This window comes from Hyperolius riggenbachi, chromosome 11 (genome assembly GCF_040937935.1).
Source record: "Hyperolius riggenbachi isolate aHypRig1 chromosome 11, aHypRig1.pri, whole genome shotgun sequence".
Classification (NCBI taxonomy): Eukaryota; Metazoa; Chordata; class Amphibia; order Anura; family Hyperoliidae; genus Hyperolius; species Hyperolius riggenbachi.
This window is the reverse complement of record NC_090656.1, coordinates 223,817,587-223,838,880: the sequence shown is the minus strand read 5'-3', so window position 1 is coordinate 223,838,880 and position 21,294 is coordinate 223,817,587. Positions and strand designations below refer to the sequence as shown.

General features: G+C 47.4%; 1 protein-coding gene across 1 annotated transcript in view; it reads right to left on the bottom strand.

Moving 5' to 3' along the window:
• Nucleotides 1–16,303, bottom strand: part of LOC137538252 (receptor-type tyrosine-protein phosphatase eta-like) — a 114,204-nt gene extending 97,901 nt beyond the window's left edge. The window contains exons 1-3 of the mRNA XM_068260311.1: nucleotides 16,250–16,303; nucleotides 11,060–11,075; nucleotides 4,703–4,741 (exon numbers count right to left, since the gene is read on the bottom strand). The gene's annotated coding sequence lies outside the window, so the exon portion shown is untranslated. The remainder of the gene's footprint in view (nucleotides 1–4,702; nucleotides 4,742–11,059; nucleotides 11,076–16,249) is intronic.
• Between the last annotated feature and the right edge of the window lie 4,991 nt (nucleotides 16,304–21,294).

Sequence of the window (21,294 nt, the reverse complement as noted above, 5' to 3'; positions counted from 1 at the left end):
ATATATATTTCTTATTTTCATATGGTAAAATGAAGTAGCATGAATGATAATAGAGAGGACCAGTGTGGGCTGAAGGATAAAAATAGGTATTTTGCTGATGAAGTGTTTGTGGAATGCATGATTAGGGCAGGGGTGTGATTAGGGGTGTGGCAGGGGCATGTCTTAAGGTGTGCCTCTTTCTCTTCCCAAAAATTGGGAGGTATGCAACTGTCTCTTTTTTGGGTGTCAGTCCCTTTTTTGGAACCCAATCCCCCTGTCCCTCTTTCTTCCTCATTTGTCCCTCTTTCAGGACTGATGTACAGATCTATGTAAAGATATTTATTTTTCTACTAAAAAATGTGTTTAATTGACTCTAAACTTTATTCCCATTCTTTAACCACTTTGTCCTCCTTGACGTATAAAAACGTCAAGGAGGACAGGCGTGCTCCCGCGCGCTCCTGCGGCCGATCGCGCACGTGCACGCGCACTCCCGGCCGTGGAGTCGGTAGCCACGGAATCAATGTATCGGGCTATGGAGCCCGATCACTGATTCCTCTCCCCCGCTGAAAAAGCGACAGCTTCTCTCGGAAGCTTCGCTCTTTCTGAAGCTGTGTCCCTCTAAGCCAGGGCTGCTCAATAGGTCGATCGCGATCTACCGGTAGATCGCGACCGCCTACTTGGTAGATCGCGGCCTCTTGGCCGCGTCTCATTAAATTTTGCGGCCAGCAGCATGTTTAGCTGCCGGCCAATAAGAATGCAGGGGAGAAGACGCGGCGAGCAGAGAGGGAGGAGAGAGGCGGCGCGGCCGCTACGTCATGGCTGGGGGCGGCGCCGGGCAGCCTGCAACGTGCGTGCTTGTAACCTGCCCGGCGCCGCCCCCAGCCATGACGTAGCGGCTGCGCCACCTCTCTCCTCCCTCTCTCCTCGCCGCGTCTTGCCATCTTCTCCCCGACGACATTCTTATTGGCCAGCGGACTGCCTGCCGGAGGTCCCAGGAGTCCAGAGGACCCTGGCCAACGCTGCAGGTACATAGACCTGGCTAAGCTACACTGGGGGCTCCTATACTTGGCTAAGCTACACTGGGGGCACCAATACCTGGCTAAGCTACACTGAGGGCCCCTATACTTGGCTAAGCTCCACTGGGGGCACCAATACCTGGCTAACCTACACTGGGGGCACCAATACCTGGCTACGCTACACTGAAGGTACCAATACCTGACTAAGCTATACTGGGGACACCTATACCTGCCTAAGCTACACTGGGGGCACCAATACCTGGCTAAGCTACACTGGGGGCTCCTATACTTGGCTAAGCTCCACTGGGGGCACCAATACCTGGCTAACCTACACTGGGGGCACCAATACCTGGCTACGCTACACTGAAGGTACCAATACCTGACTAAGCTATACTGGGGACACCTATACCTGGCTAAGCTACACTGGGGGCACCAATACCTGGCTAAGCTACACTGGGGGCACCAATACCTGGCTAAGCTACACTGGGGGCACCAATACCTGGCTAAGCTACACTGGGGGCACCAATACCTGGCTAAGCTACACTGAGGGCACCAATACCTGGCTAAGCTACACTGAGGGCACCAATACCTGGCTAAGCTACACTGGGGGCACCAATACCTGGCTAAGCTACACTGGGGGCACCAATACCTGGCTAAGCTACACTGAGGGCTCCTATACCTGGCTAAGCTACACTGAGGGCTCCTATACCTGGCTCAGCTACACTGAGGGCTCCTATACTTGGCTAAGCTACACTGAGGGCTCCTATACCTGGCTAAGCTACACTGAGGGCTCCTATACCTGGCTCAGCTACACTGAGGGCTCCTATACCTGGCTAAGCTACACTGAGGGCTCCTATACTTGGCTAAGCTACACTGAGGGCTCCTATACCTGGCTAAGCTACACTGAGGGCTCCTATACCTGGCTCAGCTACACTGAGGGCTCCTATACTTGGCTAAGCTACACTGAGGGCTCCTATACCTGGCTCAGCTACACTGAGGGCTCCTATACTTGGCTAAGCTACACTGAGGGCCCATATACCTGGCTAAGCTACACTGAGGGCTCCTATACCTGGCTAAGCTACACTGAGGGCCCCTATACCTGGCTAAGCTACACTGAGGGCCCCTATACCTGGCTAAGCTACACTGAGGGCCCCTATACCTGGCTAAGCTACACTGAGGGCTCCTATACTTGGCTAAGCTACACTGAGGGCCCCTATACCTGGCTAACCTACACTAGGGGCCCATATACATGGCTAAGCTACACTGAGGGCCCCTATACCTGGCTAAGCTACACTGGGGGGCCCTATACCTGGCTAAGCTACACTGGGGGGCCCTATACCTGGCTAAGCTACACTGGGGGGCCCAAATGCCAGGCTAACCTACACTGGGGGCCCATATGCCTGGCTAACCTACACTGGGGGCCCATATGCCTGGCTAACCTACACTGGGGCCCATATGCCTGGCTAACCTACACTGGGGGCCCATATGCCTGGCTAACCTACACTGGGGGCCCATATGCCTGGCTAACCTATACTGAGGGCCCATATACCTGGCTAACCTACACTGAGGGCCCATATACCTGGCTAACCTATACTGAGGGCCCATATACCTGGCTAACCTACACTGAGGGCACGTAACCTATGCTGCAGGCACATACATCTGGCTAACCTACGTCGTGGGGCGTGCTTAGCATTTGGGACGTTGGTAGATCTCCTGGCCTCGGCAAATTTTAAAGTAGCTCGCGAGCCGAAAAAGTGTGGGCACCCCTGCTCTAAGCGTACATTGTACGCTTAGAGTGACGTCATGTAAACAAACTCGAGATTGCCATCTTGTGGCCAAAAAGTAAAACTATAAGTAAATGCCAAAAAACATTACAATACACCAATATTTCCCCAAATAAAACACTTTTATATCCCACCCTCCCAAAAATGCCCACATAAAATGTTTAATAAAAAAAAAAAAAAACATTACTATAAAAAAAACACATAAATATTTACCTAAGGGTCTAAACTTTTTAAATATCTATGTAAAGATGAAATATTTCTCTCTATTTTTTTTTTTATAAGCTTGTAAATAGTGATGTATGCAAAACGGAAAAAATGCTCTTTTATTTCCAAATAAAATATTGTCGCGATACATTGTGATAGGGACATCATTTAAACGGTGAAATAACCGTGACAAATGAGCAATAACAATACGTGGGTTTTAATTATGGAGGCATGTATTATTTTAAAACTATAATGGCCGAAAACTGACAAATAATGAATTTTTTCATTTTTTTTCTTATTCTTCCTGTTAAAATGCATTTACAGTAAAGTGGCTCTTAGCAAAATGTACCCCCCAAAGAAAGCCTAATTGGTGGCGGAAAAAACAAGATATAGATCAGTTCATTGTGATAAGTAGTGAAAAAGTTATAGGCTAATGAATGGGAGGTGAACATTGCTCGGATGCATAAGCTGAAAACGACTGAGATGTTAAGTGGTTAAACTGATATATTTTTTTTATTTTCAAATGAAGAAAAATGAACAAGGATAGAAAGGACCAGTGTGGTTTGAATTATATAACACCATATTCTTCTTATGAAATCTTTATGGTTTATATGACTAGGAGTGTGACCGGGCATGATTAGGGGTGTGGCTTAACTACATCCCGTCAGCCCATAGGCACACACATGCATGTAAACACACTCCCGGCAGCACCCGCGGCTGCAGCCTGATCCTCTGCCCTGCAAAACAGTTCATTTTAAAACGTGTGTGGTATTAGTTTAAGCATACTGCGATTGTCTGTTGTTGTTACTTAGATGATGATCAGATCACATTTTATGACCAATTTGTGCAGAAATCCATATAATACCAAAGGGTTCACAGACTTTTTATTGCTACTGTATGTCACCCCACAGCAGACAATGCTTCATAACTGCAGCTCAGATTTGTAGAGCCATTTATTCTCTATAACAAAACCCCTTTGTCTCTGCGTCCCATCCCTGCACTTTCTGTCTGTGTGTATGCGTCCCATCCCTGCACTTCCTGTCTGTGTGTGTGCGTCCCATCCCTGCACTTCCTGTCTGTGTGTATGCGTCCCATCCCTGCACTTCCTGTCTGTGTGTGTGCGTCCCATCCCTGCACTTCCTGTCTGTGTGTGTGCGTCCCATCCCTGCACTTCCTGTCTGTGTGTATGCGTCCCATCCCTGCACTTCCTGTCTGTGTGTGTGCGTCCCATCCCTGCACTTCCTGTCTGTGTGTGTGCATCCCATCCCTGCACTTCCTGTGTGTGTGTGTGTGTCCCGTGTTTTGCACTACTGCGCATGTGCAGGGAGGGACCAGAAGAGGCGCGCACGGCGAGCATGCGGCGGGCGCGCGCATGCGCAGTGACTATGCAGCGGTGGCTGCGGTCACAAGGGAGGATGAGAGGGAAGGAAGGGGAGGGAAGCAGAGGGAGGCGGGGTTTCAACACAGACCTAGAGCTCATTTTGTCTACTAGTGTTCTCTAATGTTTCATACTTCCAGTCACTTGTTTCAACATACGATGCCAGACTGATCATTGTTGTTTGTTGAAAGACAGAGAATCCAGGCTCCTCCCCCGAGTGAGGATATGGGTGAGCTTAAGGGGGTGAGGCCAATCAAATGGCAAAATCCGTTAACCCCTAGCACACTCATGCAATTACTCACTACAGCCCAGCCACCAATGTTTTTCATTGATATACTCACGTGTAAGATTGTTCACTGGAGGGTCTGTGTAACTGCAATCTAAGAGAAAACGCACTCTGTTATTTTACATCCTGAATGAAAAGCAATCTTACTGCTAGAGATGGTCAGAATTCCATCTTGCATGCACATGTAATGCAAATATACTGTAACAGAGCTAGCTCTCAAATATTCCTTTTTCGGGGGGACAGTCCCTCTTTGGGAACCAAATCTCTACGTCCCTCTGTCTTCCTCATTTGTCCCTCTTCCAGGACTGATAAACAGATCTGTGGAAATACAGTATATGTATCGTCTTCACTGAAAATGTGTGTAACTGACTCTAAAATGTATCACCATCCATCATTTAAATGGAATACTGAGCTTACCTGGGACTTCCTCCAGCCCCCCATAGCTCGGCATCTTCTGGGTCCTCTCCATTCTCCTGCTGGCTGCTCCATTAGCTGCACGACCCGGTCAGGAGTTGTGCGCAACTGTGCATGCACGGCCAGGGACTTTAACACCGAGCATGACACACATACACCTTGGAAGACACCAGCCAGTGGTTTGAAGGTCGACGACTCGTCATGATATCAAACGCCATTACCAAGACACACACAATTGAGCCCCATCAAGATTTTCCTCCATTCCTGGTCTATCCTTTGAACTGATTTTGGAAAATTGAAGAAATTGCTGAAAAGATCGGTCGGGCAGCCCTATTGCAACACTGATTCTTTTCCAATTCGATAAAATTATCCGATTGGAAGATCAATGGCCCATAATATCAACTAAAGTACGGGCACCCTAGCTGTTTGACCCTACTTCTTAAAGTGTACCTGAGATTAATTTAAAAAAAAATAAAAAAAATAAAAAAAATATATATATACATACATACATATATACATACCTGGGGCTTCCTCCGCCTGATCACTCCATCGCCACCATCCTCTGCCTCCTGGATGCTCTGTTATTGCTCCCGGTAACTTAGGGCAGTCGGCGCAGAGTGCATGCACAGCCGGGCCACATCCGCTCCCCCTTCAGGTTTCTGCGGCCAGGAGTGTTCTGCACCTGCGCAGGTGCAGAATGCTCCCAACCACGGGAGCGCAACGGGGGGGGGGGGGGGGGGGGGTGGCGCAGTAAGCCCTCACTCCCGAAGTTACCGGGAGGATCCAGGAGGGGGAGGATGGTGGCGAGGGATGGATCAGGCAGAAGGGGGCTGGTGTAAGCCCCAGGTATGTATGAATTGTTCTTTGTATTTCATCTTATGGTGCCCATGCATGATACCATTTTTTAATTTTTTTTCGATTACATAATTTTGTTCGATTATTCTGTTAGATCGAACATAAAGATTTTTCCAACATGTTCGATTGGATTTTTATTGAAAAAAACGGGATAATCAATATTTTTTTCTTGATCGAAAAAAAGATTCTTTTAAACTTTCATTCGATTGTTTTGGTCGAATATATGGGAAAATTGAAAGTTTTTATTGTACCGTGTATGGGCACCATTAGGTGTCTGCTGGAGCAGGATTTTGACTACAGTGAAGGAATGCATATACAGTATTTGGTATTAGATTTGATTAACTAAAGTCTGGTATACACCTTCAATTGTGATTGGCTAATCATTGACCAATTTCACCACTTCCATGTAGTATGAGAGCTTTCCTACACAATCTGCTCATAGTATAACATCCCTCATACTACAGGGAGGGGGTAAAATTGGTTAGTGATTGGCCAATCAAAATTGAAGGTGTGTACCAGCCCTGAGAAAGGCACATCAATTTTTTCCTATCTGTCTTCCACTTAATGTGAACCTGAACCGAGTAAAATTATTTAAAATAAGCCAATGATGATGTATCTACAAATAAATATTACACACTTACCTCACCGTCAGTTCCTCTTAGAAGCTCACCATTTTCTTCTAAAGGGGCCCATACACCTAACGATTTTCCCGCCGATATACAGCAGATTCGATCACTGTGATCGAATCTGCTGTGAAATCGCCACGCAAACGTTGACAGAACGATCGATTTCCGTCCGAAATCAATCGTTCCCATCGATTCTCGTCGATCTGTCCGTGCGGAAGATTTTTCTCGATCGCCGGCAGGTCGGTAGTGTGTCGATAGCGGCGTTCGAATGCCTGACGACCGACGTAATACAGTGGAGATACATTACCTGTCCTGGCCGGCGCGACTTCCCCGGTCTCCGCTGTCTTCTTCGCGCGCTCTGGGCTCCAGGGCTGCAGCTTCACTGTACTTCCTGTCCCGGCAGGAAGTTTAACCACTTCCCTACCACGCTATTTTGTGCTGATCGGTGCTGCGTGGGCTCTCCAGCCCGCAGCACCGATCAGCTAGCAGCCAGGCCGATCAGACTTCCCCCCTTTTTTCCCCACTAGGGGGATGTCCTGCTGGGGGGCTCTGATCGCCGCCGGCTGCTTGCGCTTGCGAGGGGGAGGCTCTTCAAAGCCCCCCTCCGCAGCGCTTCCTGGCCTCCTTCCCCTTCCCTCCCTCTCCCTCCCCCTGTGAGCGGCGCAGGACGGATTTCCGTCCTGCGCCTGATGGGATAGGCTTTAGCCTATCAGATGCCGGTGATCCCCGGCCAATCAGAGGCCGGGGATCACCGATCTCCTCTACAGCGCTGCTGCGCAGCAGCGCCGTATACATGTAAACACCGGGGAAGGTCTTCCCCGTGTGTTTACATTTACCCTGCGAGCCGCCGATCGGCTCGCAGGGTGTTCACGGAGACACCCTCCGTGAGCTGACATGGAACGGCCGCTCATACGAGCGGCCGTTTCCATGGAATACACTTCAGGATTCAGGGGCGTGTATATTAGGGTGACCATATTTTGATTTCCAAAAAAGAGGACGATCACAACAGCATGTGGGCGTGGTCATGGGTGGGGCCAAATATACAAGACCTTAGCAGTGTGCTGTTCAACTTCGTAGGCATGGAGGGACGTTTTTTTTTTCCAGACCACATGGTGGAGGGCCGGCCAACCACAAAATGCAATCAGATTCGCAGAAGAATTTCCCACAAAATGCAATGAGATTGGCAGCAGATTTCCCCACAAATGTGCGGACAAGGTATATGTCCGCAGTATAGGTTAGATAGGAATATGGCCCCAGTATAGGTTAGATAGGAATATGGCCCCAGTATAGGTTAGATAGGAATATGGCCCCAGTATAGCTTAGAATCTCAGACCCTTATGCTCCCACAGGCTGGCCACACAGCAGAGTGACTTCACTGCTAACTCAGGCCCTTATGCTCCCACAGGCCGCCCACACAGCAGAGTGACTTCACTGCTAACTCAGGCCCTTATGCTCCCACAGGCTGGCCACACAGCAGTGACTTCACTGCTAACAACTCAGGCCCTTATGCTCCCACAGGCTGCCCACACAGCACCAGCATGACTTGAATCAATTCACTGACACTGACAGACTGAACTCAGGGCTCAGGCTGTGCTGCTGAGCTGCTCCCACAGGTCACACACAAACAGCACCAGTGATCAGCCCAGCGTGAGTCCCACTGAACTCAGGCTGTCTCTGGCTGTCTCCACTCTCCACCCCTCTGCTCTGCAATTTGCTCTGTCTCAGTGGATGGGGGCTGCTGGAGGTGGAGCAGAGCAGCAGGAAGGGATTGACTCACTGCCTAGCCCGAGGAAGAGCCGTTTGAGTCAGGAGCTGAATGAGATGAGCCGAACACTGGGAGCCCAAGCTGCAGAAGAACAGCTTGCAAAGAGAGAAGATCCACTGAGGCTGAGATGAGCCAAACACTGTGAGCCAGCGACAGAAGAACCAATTGCAGAGATCCACTGAGGCTGAGATGAGCCGAACACTGCGAGCCCAAGCAGCAGAAGAACCGTTTGCAGAGAATCTCTGCAAATGGTTCTTCTGCCTTGGGCTCGCTGTATTCGGCTCATCTCAGCCTTAGTGGATCTCTGCAAGCAGTTCTTCTGTCACTGGCTCACAGTGTTCGGCTCATCTCAGCCTCAATGGATCTCTGCAAGCTGTTCTTCTGCCACTGACTCGCAGTGTTCGGCTCATCTCAGCCTCAATGGATCTCTGCAAGTGTGTTCGGCTCTCCGGACAGATCAAATATCCGGGAGGACAGCCCGGACAGGTCTGAAAAAGTGGACCTGTCCGGGCAAAAGAGGACAAATGGTCAGCCTAGTGTATATACGCTCCGAGAATCCGGAAGTGGTTAAACAGTAGATCGCCCTGTACTGTTTAAACTTCCCCGGACAGGAAGTTCAGTGAAGCCGGCTGGACCCGGAGACCAGCGCAGAGAAGAAGACAGCGGAGACCGGGGGAGTCACACCAGCCAGATCAGGTAATGTATAGCCGGCAGACAGGCGGCGGCGGCAGCTCCACAGATTGTGATCGGTTTCATGCTGAAATCGATTCACAATCTGTTTGCAGTAAAGGCAGCCATACGATCCCTCTCTGATCAGAGAGGGATCTATCTGTTAGTCAATCTGATGGCAAATCGACCAGTGTATGACTACCTTAAGAAGCTCCCCATTTTTTTCGAACAATGATCCCTTCCAGTTCTGACAACATTTTGGGCTTGATTTACTAAGACAAATAGCATTCCTTATCAGAGATAACAGGCCTTATCAGAGTTAGCATGCCTTATCAGAGTAGCATAGCAAGCGCTACAAACTTATACCTGCTAATTGGCAATGACAAGAGCTCCATTCGTCCTGTCCTGAGCTCCTGCGGGTCCAATCACTTTAAGGGTTTGTTCACACTGCAGGCGTTTTCGTTTTTTTTTTTTTTTACACGCGGGTGGAAGGTTTATATCAGCACCGGTCGTGTGCTGTCCGTTAAGTAAAGTGGTGCATGTACCATTTCTGAGGCGGTTCCACCTCAGTGGAAAGTATAGGAGAAACGCAAAACGCTCACAAAATCGCTTTGTGCAGCAATTGCGTTTGAGTTTTTAAAATTAAATACATTGTATTTATTCTTTTCCGGGTCAAAGAGTTCACTTCCTGACTTGCGTAATGGAGTGAATTTAAAAACCGCTTGGAAAAAACGGTTAGAAAACAGCTAAGCACAATCGCCTACCCAAGCACCGGGAATAGAAACAAAAAGACATCTCAAAAATTGCCCACTGCGGACGGACACTCAAATGAAGCGCAATGTAAACAAAGTCTAAAGGACATTATCCCTGCACTTTGATTGGCCCAATAGGCTGCCTGTCACTTGACAGAGAACTTGACAGGCAGCCTATTCAGCCAATCAAAGTGCGGGGATAGTGTCCTTTAAAGTGATTGGACCCACACGGGCTCAGAGCAGGATGAGCTGAGCTCCCATCATTTCCAATTAGCAGGCATAAGTTTGTAGCTTCTCTGATAAGGCATGTTAACTTTGATAATGCAGGTTAACTCTAATAAGGCATGCTATTTGTCTTAGTGAATCAAGCCCTTTGTCAGATCAGAAATATTTTAGTTGCTGTCAGTTATATATCAGTGGCTGTCAGTTATAACTGGAAGGACAACTGATGAGCTAGGTAATGTCTATGTTTCCCTATGGCTCACATGGGTGATATTACAACTTAACAGTGTGCTGACCAGGAAGCTGTTATGGGGTAAGGGGCATTTTCAAGATGGAGGACAGAGAATTCCCATGATCACAGTGGACAAACAGCACACAGGAGAGGAGATAGAGATTGAGGAGTAGACTACATGGGAGGGAAGTATGATCTGTGTATGTTAATTTTGACTTTTATTTTTCAGTTAAAGTTTTCTTTAACCTCCTTGCCGGTTATCCCGAACTCAGTTCGGGGTAACCTGCGCAGGAGGATTTCTCAGGCCCCGCTGGGCCGATTTGCATAATTTTTTTTTGTTACAAGCAGCTAGCACTTTGCTAGCTGCTTGTAACTTCCGATCGCCGCCGCTCGCCGCCGATCCGCCGCAATCCGCCGCGCCGAGTCGCTCCCCCCCGCCCCAGACCCCTGCGCTGCCTGGCCAATCAGTGCCAGGCAGCGTTGAGGGGCGGATCGGGATTCCCTATGACGTCCCGACGTCCATGACGTCGGTGACGTCATCCCGCCCCGTCGCCATGGCGACCGGGGAAGCCCTGCAGGAAATCCCGTTCTGAACGGGATTTCCTGCTTACTCTGATCGCCGAAGGCTATCGGAGTGGGTGGGGGGATTCCGCCGCTCAGCGGCTATCATGTAGCGAGCCCTAGGCTCGCTACATGATTTTAAAAAAAAAACAACTCCTGCGCTGCCTCCTTGCCGGAGGAATTGAACCGGCAAGGAGGTTAAGTGAATTTAGTGGGTTGCTTTGTATATGGTTAGCAGCACCTACAGGTGTCAAATAATTTTATTCATGTGGAGGATATATAATATTGAATAAGCAAAGATAATTCAGCTACTTACCGACACAAGATCGCAGCTGTGGAAAAAATATTACACAGTCAGTGGGGAACTCAATTATAGCAAATCATTCACTAATTAGTTAAAAATGATATTTGAACTACTTCCCCAGTTTAAACTGGACATACTATACCTACTGTACTTGTTTACTACAATTAGGAAAACAAAAGTTTGCTTTCTTAAAACAGAAAGAATTTGCGATAATTCAGGTTGGAGTGAGCTTGAAATGTCTCCCAGTGCATCACTGCTGAATATATGCAAATTAACCATTCTACCCTTAGAAGCTAAACACACCTCCAGAACCGCTGGAATGCAATGATGTGTCAGCTTGTTAATTTGTACAGAGCCATAATAATCCAACATCAGACTGTTTCGGATTGTTTGATACTCATCAGTGCATGGCATAGATTAATTTGGCTCTCTGCAGTAGGGCTTGTAACACCGAGAGGTACAGACTAACCAGCAAGCTCATGGTGACCCAGAACTCATTGGAGTGCGTAAGGGACTACAATGGTCCTAAAAGCCCCCTTACTAAAATACTAAGGAAAACAAGAGTTGGCTTTCTTAAAACAGAAAGAATTTGCGATAATTCAGGTTGGAGTGAGCTTGAGATGTCTCCCACAATTAGGTTTACAGTTCTGTTCTTTTTTAACCCTCCTGGCGGTCTATTAAAAACCGCCAGGGGGCAGCGCAGCCGTTTTTTTTTTAAAAAATCATGTAGCGAGCCTAGGGCTCGCTACATGATAGCCGCTGCTCAGCGGCATCCCCCCAGCCCCGCCGATCGCCTCCGGCGATAGGCGATCAGGAAATCCCGTTCAAAGAACGGGATTTCCTGGAGGGCTTCCCCCGTCGCCATGGCGACGGGGCGGGATGACGTCACCGACGTCATGGACGTCGTGACGTCTAAGGGAGTCCCGATCCACCCCTTGCCGCTGCCTGGCGCTGATAGGCCAGGCAACGCAGGGGTCTAGGGGGGGGCTGTCTTGCGACGCGGATAGCGGCGATCGAGCGCGGGGTGGCGGCGATCGAAGTGCTGACGCAGCTAGCAAAGTGCTAGCTGCGTTCAGCAAAAAAAAAAATATTGAAATCGGCCCAGCAGGGCCTGAGCAAACCTCCTGCGCGGCTTACCCCGAACTACGTTCGGGGTTACCGCCAGGAAGGTTAATCAAAACTGCCCCGAAGCAGCCATAATAAAAAAATAAATAAATGCCACATTGTCATGGTGAATAGTCAAACAATAGTATAAAGATTTTTTTGTGAATCAATTTTAACTATACATATGTAATAGCTGAAATGGTAGTTTTAAGCATTAAAAAAAAACCCTGCTACATGAATTTATTATATTGTTATACTGTATTATGGAAATTCTCACTTACCAAGAAAGTTGGACAAACTGGGCTAGTTGGAAAAAAGGCGACTAAAGCCACATAGACACGCTCATCAGCGATCTTTTATGCAGCACAATTATCAAACAACTTTTGTTGTGAAACAAGTTTGGACAACTAAAAAAAGTGGTTTGCTATTGTTCACACAACTGATTAGACGTTAATCCAACGGTTAGATTGACGTCTTATCAGTTGTTTGAGCAATAGCAAACAACTTTTTTTGGGTTGTTTCAACTTGTTTCAGAACAAAAGTTGCTTGATAATTGTGCTGCCTAAAAGACTGCTGTTGAGCGTGTGTATGGGGCCTGAAGCCACACACACTCAACAAAAGTATTTTAAAGTGAATGGGAACCGCATTTAAAAAAATGAGACAGATACTTACCCAAGGAGAGGGAAGGCTCTGGGTCCTATAGAGCCTTCCGGCTCCTCTCCTGGTCCCCTCGTTCCAGTGCTGGCTCGCCCGGTAGCAGTATTTGACTAAATTTGTCAAATACTGCTTTACCCAGCTGAAGGAGGTTTCAGAAGTCTTCAGGTAGCACGAGTGCTCCTGAAGAAGGGCGGCCCTTTACTGCGCGTGCGCAAGCATGCTCTCTTGCACGCTCACGCCTGTGCAGTATGAAGCCGCACGTCTCCCGAAGACTTCCAAATATCCTTTCGGCGGGGGATTTAAATGGGGAGGAGCCAGCACAGGATAGAGAGCACTGAGAGAAGAGAATGAAGGCTCTATTCGACCCAGAGCCTTCCCTCTCCTTAGGTAAGTATTTGCTTCATTTTTTTTTTAATGCGGTTCCCATTCACTTTAAATGCACAATTATCAAACAACTTTTGTTGTTGAAACAAGTTGAAACAACTAAAAAAAGTTGTTTGCTATTGCTCAAACAACTGATAAGACGTCAATCCAACTGAAGGTCCAAAAGTGGACCTTCGCAGTGAGAGTGGTTAAAATCTGGAATATCTTACTTAGATGCTTTTCTTGCACTGATGGGTATACACGGCTAAAATTACTAGATTGATCCAGGGATTTATCTGATTGCCATTTTGAGTCGGGAAGGTATGTTTCCCTTTTAGGGCTAATTGGCCCAGGCCTTGTAAAGTTTTCCGCCTTCCCTGGATCATCTGGCATTATGTGCGGATTCAGGATGGTTTTGTTTCTTTTTCTGGTTGAACTTGATGGAAGAACGTCTTTTTTCAACCAAACTAACTACGTAACTATGTTTAATTACTATAATTTGCTTACATTTCTGAATAGGAACGGGAAACATTTATTTTAGGCACTGTTCTAGTGATTGTTAGTTTAGTAAAGATTGAATCTTAATTCCCTAATAAATGTGTTAAGAAAGCCTATGGAAATGTACATAATTTTAGTCCAAACAGAAATATCTGCACACAGAGGAGAAGACTGTATGCCTGACTGTACAGTGAGATGCGAAAGTTTGGGCAACCTTGTTAATCATCATGATTTTCCTGTATAAATCATTGGTTGTTATGATACAAAATGCCAGTTAAATATATCATATAGGAGACACACATGGGGCTCGATTCACAAAGCGGTGATAACTCAGTTATCACGCCTAAAAGACTTTAGGCGTGATAACCTTTGCACCAGCAAAGTTATCACCGCTTTGTGCTCTAACTCGCGCGAAGTTTCTGTGCGTACGTGCGCGCGCAAAGTCCCATAGGGCTTAATGGGAGCTTTGCGCGAAGCGGGGGCGGAAAATTCGCGCGAGTTTCTTCTTATCATGCCTAAACTGAGTTTAGGCGTGATAAAGGGGTTTTCACAGGCGTGCAAAGTGTTTGCACCGCTTTGTGAATCAAGCCCATAGTGATATTTGAGAAGTGAAATGAAGTTTATTGGATTTACAGAAAGTGCATAATAATTGTATAAACAAAATTAGGCAGGTGCATAAATTTGGGCACCGCAAAAAAGAAATGAAATCAATATTTAGTAGATCCTCCCTTTGCAGAAATTACAGCCTCTAAACGCTTCCTGTAGGTTCTAATGAGAGTCTGGATTCTGGTTGAAGGTATTTTGGACCAGTCCTCTTTACAAAACAGCTGAGGTTTGATGGTTTCCGAGCATGGACAGCTCTCTTTAATTCACACCACAGATTTTCAATTATATTTAGGTCTGGGGACTGAGATGGCCATTCCAGAACGTTGTACTTGTTCCTCTGCATGACTGCCGTAGTGGATTTTGTGCAGTGAGTGGAATATAACCCAGCATTTCTTCTTTTCTCTAAAACATTATGTACAGCATATTGTATGCAACCAGCATTTTTTTTTTTTTACTAGACCAGCATTCTAAAGGTTATACACAGGGCTTGAAAGTTGAGTGCAGTGAATTGCAGACTCATCCAAACTTTAGATAATGTTATCTTGTGTTTACTTAAATGTATCAATTGAGCTGCTGGAGACACTGAAAGCATGTCTGCCTGCAAAACAGCAACAAATAAAACCAGTTATTAATAAAATGCAAAGTCAGCTCACAAAGCAAAAAACTGTACTTTTGGAAACCTATAACTTCTAAATGAATAATACTTATGCACAAATGCAAATATGATAACCGTATGGCATATAAAAAGTAGGTAAACATGTTTTTATTGAATATTATGTCAGGGTTGTAAACCGTTCTAAGGGTCGTTGTCTTGTTGAAAGATCCAACCCCGGCGCAGCTTCAGCTTTGTCACTGATTCCCAGACATTGGTCTCCGGAATCTGCTGATACTGAGTGGAATCCATGCGTCCCTCAACTTTGACAAGATTCCCAGTCCCTGCACTGGCCACACAGCCCCAAGTCCACCACCATATTTTACTGTAGGTAGCAGGTGTTTTTCTTGGAATGCTGTGTTGTTTATCCTCCATGCATAACACCCCTTGTTATGCCCAAATAACTACATTTTAGTTTCATCAGTCCACAGCACCTTATTCCAAATGTTGTCCAAATGTGCACACCTCAAGCGGCTCTGTTTGTGCTGTGGGCTGAGAAAAGGCTTCCTCTGCATCACTCTTGCATTCAGCATCTCCTTGTGTAAAGTGCGCCGAATGGTTAAACGATGCACAGTGACTCCATCTGCAGCAAGATGATGTTGTAGGTCTTTGGTGCTGGTCTGTGGGTTGACTCTGACTGTTCTCACTGTTTGTCGCTTCTGTCTATTCGAGATTTTTCTCGGTGTGCCACTTCGAGCCTTAACTTGAACTGAGCCTGTGGTCTTCCATTTCCTCAATATGTTCCTAACTGTGGAAACAGACAGCTGAAATCTCTGAGACAGCCTTCTGTATCCTTCCTTTAAACCATCATGGTGAACAATTTTTGTCTTCAGGTCATTTGAGAGTTGTTTTGAGACCCCCATGTTGCTACTCTTCAGAGAAAATTACAAGAGGAGGGAAACTTACAACTGACCCCCTTATATACTCTTTCTCATAATTGGATTCACCTGTGTATGTAGGTCAGGGGTCACTGAGCTTACCAAGCCAATTTGCGTTCCAATAATTAGTTCTTAAGGTTTTGGAATCAATAAAATGACAACAGTGCCCACATTTATGCACCTGCCTAATTTTATTCAAACAATTATTGCACACTTTCTGTAAATCCAATAAACTTTATTTCACTTCTCAAATATCACTGGGTGTATTTCCTATATGATATATTTAACTGGCATTTTTTAACATAACAACCAATGATTTATACAGGAAAATCATGACGATTAACAAGGTTGCCCAAACTTTTCCCACTGTATGTCTGTCAGTTAGTGGATACCAGGCACATTACTAGGGCAATAGATTTGTGATGAGTGCCTCTTCACAAATACCTCGAATGGGGGTCCCAGTGTGCTCAACAGCAGTGCTGCGAATGTTGCAGCATCCCTGTTGTTTCCATGGCTGCGGTGGTGCCCACAGTAGAGTACGGCATGTAGAGGGTGGAGCTACACAGACGCTTTCCAGCCTGGATGGGGATCACATGGGGCTGAGCAGCCAGTGAGGGAAGAGTGAGCCCCTGGCTGGGCTACAAGCATCTGTAGCTCCGCCCCCTGCGGACAGCATGCTGTACTTCTCGTCTTCGGGGCACTGCCATTGGTCACAGTGGGACCCCCGTATGCCGGTCCGCCATAGACCACCTGTAGCCAGGCAGCCAAGAACAGCATGCCAGCCAAGCATACCAGCACAGCATGCCAGCCAGCCCAGCATCTCGACAGCTTAACTTTCAGCCATCTCAGCACAGCATCACCGCCAGTCAGACCAGCACAGCATCACCGTCAGCCAGCTCAGTACAGCATCAACGTCAGCCAGGCTAGCCCAGCATCACCGCTAGCCAGGCCAGCCCAGCATCACCGCTAGCCAGGCCTGCCCAGCATCACCGCTAGCCAGGCCAGCCCAGCATCACAGCTAGCCAGGCCAGCCCAGCATCACCGCTAGCCAGGCCAGCCCAGCATCACCGCTAGCCAGGCCAGCACAGCATCACCGCTAGCCAGGCCAGCACAGCATCACCGTCAGCCAGCTCAGCACAGCATCACCGTCAGCCAGGCCAGCCCAGCATCACCCCTAGCCAGGCCAGGCCAGCATCACCGCTAGCCAGGCCAGCCCAGCATCACCGCTAGCCAGGCCAGCACAGCATCACCGTCAGCCAGCTCAGCACAGCATCACCGCCAACCACGCCAGCACAGCATCACCACCAGCCAGGCCAGCCTTATCCACCAGCCAGGCCAGCCCAGCATCACCGCCAGCCAGGCCAGCACAGCATCACTGCCAGCCAGGCCAGCACAGCATCACCATTAGCCAGGCCAGCACAGCATCACCGCCAGCCAGGCCAGCACAGCATTACCACCAGCTAGGTCCCAGCATCATTGCCAGCCAGGCCAGCACAGCATCACCACCAGCCAGGCCTCTGCATCACCGCCAACCAAGCCCGCACAGCATCACTGCCAGCCAGGCCAGCACAGCATCACTGCCAACCAGGCCAGCACAGCATCACCATCAGCCAGGACAGCACAGCATCACCGCCAACTAGGCCAGGACAGCATCACCACCAGCCAGGTCCCGGAATCATTGCCAGCCAGAAAAGTACAGCATCACCGCCAACTAGGCCAGCATAGCATTACCACCAGCCAGGTCCCAGCATCATTGCCAGCCAGGTCAGCACAGCATCACCACCTGCCAGGCCTCTGCATCACTGCCAGCCAGGCCAGCCCAGCATCATCGCCAGCAAGGCCAGCCCAGCATCACCACCAGCCAAACCAGCTCAGCATCACAACCAACCAGGCCAGCACAGTATCACCGCCAGCCAGGCCAGCACAGCATCACCACCAGCCAGACCACCTCAGCATCACAATCAGCCAGGCCAGCACAGCATTACCACCAGCCAGGCCAGCCCAGCATCACCGCTAGCCAGGCCTCATCATCACCGCCAGCCAGGCCAGCCCAGCATCACCGCCAGTCAGGCCTCATCATCACCGCCAGTTAGGCCAGCACAGCATCACAACCAGCCAGCCAGGCCAGCACAGCTTCACTACCAGTCATGCCAGCACAGCATTACCACCAGCCAGTTTATTTATTTTTTGTTAGACTACATATTTTTGGGAGGAAATTCTGCCTGAGGACCTGGCCACACTGTTACATTGCTGAGCAAATTTCACCATCAGCAACATGTATAGACAGCACAGTCTGATGGGAACACTGCACAGAAGTGTGTTATGACAACGGAGTGCTGCATGTATTCTGAGAGCAAGGCAGAGCTGTGCCATTCAGTATAGTTCAATGAGGGAGGCTCTACAAAATAAAGCAAAGTAGGTGCCATGAGTGTATGTAAAATGCACTGGTATCTGTGTTGCGATTGTGAGCCCAGGTCCTTGTTGTGATATCCCATATTGCTAGGGCATTATTTAATTAATTGACAGGGCACCTCAGCCAGCATGTTTCTAGGCAGGCCCACTGTCTTTAACCAGTTCCCCCCACTGCATCATTCATGTATCTACACCTGTAGACTTCACCTCAGCACCAGGGTCGGAGATACACATATTGCACTGTTTACATGGACACAACTCCCCGTGGCTCCCGCGAACCCTCGCACGGCAGACTGATCGAAGAATAGGAACATGTGTTCCCCTTCACCGATCACAGTGCCAGTAGAGAATGATGATCTGGCATCAATAAGATGTCGATGGTCATTCATAGCTCTTCACTACTTCCTGTGTGTCGTTCAGTACACAGGATAGTATGGGGGCATCTAGTGGCCAAAATGAAAAATACACCTACAAATGTTAATTAAAAAAATACACAATTTTATTGGGTATTAAAGTTATTGGCGAATGAATGGGAGGAGAGTGAAATGTGAAAATTGCTCAGGTTTTTAATGGGAAATAACCTGTGGTGCGGAAGAGGTTAAAGTACTCCTGTACTGTATTTTTTTGACCTTTAAAAAAAAAAAACCACAGCATAACTCACCTACTCCATGTTCCCTTCACTGTCTTTTCCGTTCTGTCATCTCTCTCGTTCCACCGCTATGTCCTCTCATATATGCAGGTGTTTTCACTGCTATGGCGCTGACCTGGAACTAACTCAGAAATACTTCCGGGTCCGCACCATTGCAGTGAAACTGCCGGCATATACGAGAGGACATGGCAGTGGAATGGGAGAGCTGACAGGGCAGAGAAGACAGTGAAGGGAACCCAGAGTAGGTGAGTTATGCTGTGGGAGTTTTTTTACAGGTCATTAAATTACAGCAGCACAAGTGGGCGTGCTCGGTGGCGTTTCTAGGGAAGATAATTGCCACTAGTCAGTCGAAGATTTTGATTAACTACTAGTGTGGAGACCCCTGGAGGCAATGGACTGAAAGAATGATGCTGTGAAATATGTCACAGCACCATTCACTAAACGGCGCTAAGAGCAATCAAACGCCCTCTTAGTTCAGGCATACTTTAAGGTACACCGCTGCTAGGTTCCGGGTACATTTGGCCTTACCCATAACCACGCCCACTTTCCCTGCTGCATGGCCATGCCCGTTTCCCGACGGCACGCTATGCGCACTGCACATTACCTCTCACTCGGTGGTCAGGGATGCCCAGGATCTCCCAGCGTTCTAGCAGCAGCCCTGGCAGATATGTTTTTAGATTGTGGGTGGTAACCTAACAAATGGAATATCTTTTCAGCAAGGCCACAGACAACAATGGCAAGCAAAAAGATTTTCTCACCCTCCCCTTCCCTGACTGAATAATAAAAATATTACATTTTCTGTTTCTGTATTTCCTTTTCAGTATTTTTTTAGTTTCAATAAAGTTTTATTGGGTTAATCAAAAAAGTTATTCATTACAGCAATTGTGAGTATGTCCCCATTGGGACTGTATAGAATAATAACATAGTAGAACAGAAACATAACAGGTAACAGGTATGCAGTCATTAAATATGAAAGGCGATATTGTATGAACATTAATGAGAGAAATCAGCACATTTATGCATTCAATATGGCACTAGCAGAGGGGTCACAGGGATAATGCACATGAACGGAGACCAATTAGGTCTGAGGCGTTTAGCCAAGGCTGCCATGTTTTAATAAAAGCATCAAAGGTATCGTTAATGATTGCAAGAATCCTTTCAGAAATCATAACGTCTAAGATAATATTATCAGTTAGGTGAATGGAGAGCGTATGCTGCTGCATCCACTGTCTTGCAATGTGGGATCTGCGGCTTTGGCTATATGTTGTGCAAGTCGATGAGAGGGATGCTTCCACTTAGGGGGCTTATCTCCAAACAGAAGGGTCCCTGGGCCTGGACCTAGGGCGGTTCCCAACACAGTATTTATAAGTGCAGTAACTTTAGCCCAGTAAGTTTGAACTACTGGGCAAAACCACCATATATGGGACATGTCCCCTACTCTCCCACAGTTTCTAAAGCAAAGGTTACTTTTGGTTGGATCGATATTATGTAGTTTTAGAGGGGTAATATTAGTTTCGATATGGGAGTAGTAGGTAATTCCTTTTGTAAGGGTAGTACAACATTTGGACCACCTTTCTGGGGTAAGTGTGATTCCCAGTTCTGACTCCCAGGTTGTCATAGTTTTGAGCTTGCATATGTCAGGGGGCTGAGAGACTAGGGAATATAATAGCGAGATGAGGCCTCCTTCTAGTGGTCTGAGATCACACCAGGCTTCGTAAGGGGTGTGCTGCGGAATGGGTGAGTTTTTCGGACCCAGGGTAGTAAGGAAATGGTAGATTTGCATTGCTGCAAAGTATTCCGATGGAGGAAAATCAGTTATCGTTTTAAATTGGTCCCAGGTTGGGATTTTATCATTCACTAATAAGTGTTTGAGGTAAGTAATTTCTTTGATTTTCCACCATCTGAACAAATGCGAATCAAGACCTGGGGTAAACATGGGGTTGCCATAGAGTGGAAGCAGTAATGGTATTTTTGCTTGTAGATTCTTTTTGAATCGAAATAATCTCCATATAGAAAGGGAGTGGGCCGATAGAGGGGATTGGTGTTTTACAGATGAAGGGATTGGATGTGTGGACCAATGAAGTGCTGGGAAGGTATATGGTTGGAGTAAATCCGTTTCTAACTGTGCCCAGAGTGGTGGGCTGAGCTTGGAATGCATTTGGGCCATTTGAGCTATTTGAGCTGCTCTGTAGTATGATATAAGGTTCGGTACTCCCATTCCTCCCCTAGTTCTATTCAGGTACATAGTTTTGCGTTCTATATGCCGTTTTTTATTGTTGCTTATACATTTAAAGATATCAGTTTGGAGTTCCTTGAGCCAGTTTTGAGTTACAATGATCGGAAGTGTACGAAATAAATATAAAATTCGAGGGAGAATATTCATACGTACAGCTTGAACCCTACCTGTCAATGAGATAGCTGGAAGATT